The sequence below is a fragment of the Lygodium microphyllum genome, chromosome 25 (assembly GCF_053477565.2).
Source record: "Lygodium microphyllum isolate KBCC chromosome 25, Lygodium_microphyllum_v1.1.10, whole genome shotgun sequence".
NCBI lineage: Eukaryota > Viridiplantae > Streptophyta > Polypodiopsida > Schizaeales > Lygodiaceae > Lygodium > Lygodium microphyllum.
Window position 1 is genome coordinate 17,666,258 of NC_141159.1, and position 2,870 is coordinate 17,669,127.

Genomic DNA, 2,870 nt, shown 5'->3' on the forward strand with positions numbered 1-2,870 from the left:
GAGGATATGAAAAATAAAGGTCGCTTGATAGCAAAAGGAAAGAAGAAGGGCAGAATGTTTACGTTGGATGCAGACATGTCTGAATTGAGTGCAGCAATGTTTGCACATGGGACCGGTGTAGTTGCAGATATTGATATCTGGCATAAACGCATTGGTCATGTTAATGTATAGCGATGTTGTATTGCTGCGTATTCGAGGTGTAAAAACCACCCAAAAGTTGTGCGTGTGATTTGATACTTTGTACATACTTAGTTGTTATGTTTGCTCTTTCATTCTATGCTGAAGACAGAGAAGAACAGGGATTTTTTGATATTTTAAGATATGCCGATTATGGGTTTTGTGAGGAAGTACTAAACTATTTCCAAGAGATGCAAATCGAAGTACATTGGAGGATAAATATGCCAAATGTGGGAGCTTGCTTGATGTTCAGCACATGTTTGACTGCATACCACAACGTAATGAGTATTTTTTGGAGTTTCCTTATCCTTGGCTATGTTGACAAGGGAATTCAGCTATTTGCGTCCATGACGAGGGTATATGGCACTATGGTGGACTTACTAGGATTTTGGCTTGGCAAGTGGGAACAACATTAAGCCTACTCCTTTTCATTTGTGTGCAATACACCACATGCAGAGTATTGTAGTAAAAACTGAACTTGGTTAAAACTCTTTGTATAGAGTATGCTGCGGTGAATACTCTCTATATAGAGTATGCTAAAAACAAAGGCGGTCTTTTTTAGGATTGATTATGGAAAAAGGTACCAAAAATGATTGGAGGGAAATCCGAAAAGGGGGGGAGTTTTGAACGTTGGAACAGAGGAGGGAGGCCTGGGGCGAACCCTGTCGAGCAAGATTCAGACGCTGATGATTGGGAAGTACTGAATTTCAAGTGCTGAGGGTAAGAGAAAGATCTTTGGGGAGAAAGCTCTGAGAGGGGACAGAGTGCTGAAGTCGTATGTGAAACAGAGGATTGGAGGGTGAAAGAAAGAGGACAGTCTGAGGTTGAAACCAGTCCAGAAGGTCGATGCCAGGTAGACTGAAAGGACACCTATTGCTAAATCATGAATTATCCCGTGCTCCCGGGCACCTGCCATGGCCTCTTCACCGACGTCTTCACCCTCCTGAACCTGAAGCAATAGAGCTCGGCGGACGATGCAGTAAGGTTGCTGCACTGAAGATGAAGCAGTGAGGAGGATGCGGTGTGAACGCTGCGCTGAAGATGATAACGGAGGACGATAGCTCAAGACGACAGTAAAAGCTTTGCAATTTGAGGGTACGAGAGAGGATTGGGGAGGAAAGAAGACGGCGACAGAAGAACTGTGACGATGGAGGAAAACTGAGAGGAGCACAAGTATCAGTTGCTTTGAGCAGATTACAAAACCCATAAAATATACGACTATGGATATATTAAAGACATGGGCTAATGTTGGTCTGATATATACTTGGGAGGATATGTTTACTTCACAGACTTACCCCAAGGACGAGATATCACATGCTGATGGTGAAAAGCAATGGATGTCTCATCTGATTTAACAGAGCTTGGAAGGTTGCCTGTTGCTGTTTTCTCTGCTGGTGTCAAGTCAATTCTTGACATTCCCAGAATGTTAGAGTACCTTGAGACTGAAGGTGTTACTGTTATTGGATACAAGACCAATGAATTTCCTGCTTTCTTTACTCGCCACAGTGGCTGCAAGGTACCTTGTCGTGTTGATTCTCCAGACGAATGTGCAGATATCATATCATGTCTTCGATTTCCGAGGCTTATGCAAACTTGTTTAGGGGAAAGAACCCCAACATGACCCTCCCCATAGGGTCTCATACAAGGTGCGAACTCTAGTTTGGATTTACAGAGTGGACTACTCATTGGGGTGCCAATCCCGGAAGAACATGAAGCAGCTGCCAAGCCGATTGAGTCAGCAATCAGTAGTTCTTTGCAAGAAGCATTGAAGCAAAAGATTAGTGGAAGCACAATCACCCCCTTTTTACTCAAAAGAGTCAATGAAATTACTGGTGGAGCCTCGCTTGCTGCAAACATAGAGCTGGTTAAGTCTTCTGCAAGGGAAGTCTGATGACAATGTGACCATCATATTGAATGATATCTCATCGTGGTTGGATGACAGAATAAGGTCCCAGTCTGTTCATGACTGAAGATTTCCATCTTCATATGTACTAAATTATTGTTACCCGAGGGGAGACTTACCGAGTATCGATGTTTCATATTAAGGAGTGATTTTGCTGGTTTTTCTCCTATACCAAGAACAGATTTGTGACTTCAAATTCCTTATAGTATTGGACATTATTATGATATGTACTAAAACTGTTTTCTAAACCTCTTGTATATACCTCTGAGGATCTTCTGTATTCGTCTTTTATTGCTGCTGTAACTATTCTGAAGAAATATAAATATGATCCTTTGTGGAGGCCGCCACTATTAACGATCTATCCTTCTATCCTGAAATTATTCAAAGTCCTCAGAGGTCGCGACTTGGCTTTCGAAAACCTTTTCGACATCTTTGGTGAACCCGACGTGAAAGCGTCGCAGAAATTTCAGGATGGGAGATACTTCAGCCTCTATTTCAGCTTCTTCTACAATTCTAGCTGCCTCTACTTCAGCTCCATCTATGACTGCTGCGTCAAGTACTTCAACGGAGGATCTAAAACAGATTTTGCAGAATATGTCTATGTATATGCAGCTCCAAAATCAGCAAACACAAATGTATATGCAGCAGCAACAACAATTGCATCAACAGCAGTTGTCTCAGCAAAGGCAACTCTATTCGGAGCAGGAGAATACAAACAGCGCGACTAAGGCTATTGAAGCAGTTGAGAGTGAGAAGAAGCTATTTGACGGGCGTAATGTTTCAGCATATT

At 42.4% G+C, this 2,870-nt stretch overlaps 1 pseudogene; it reads left to right on the forward strand.

The window, feature by feature from the left end:
• Positions 1-1,510: 1,510 nt before the first annotated feature.
• On the forward strand, positions 1,511-2,068 carry LOC148013951 (pseudouridine-5'-phosphate glycosidase pseudogene; annotated as a pseudogene).
• Positions 2,069-2,870: the final 802 nt, after the last annotated feature.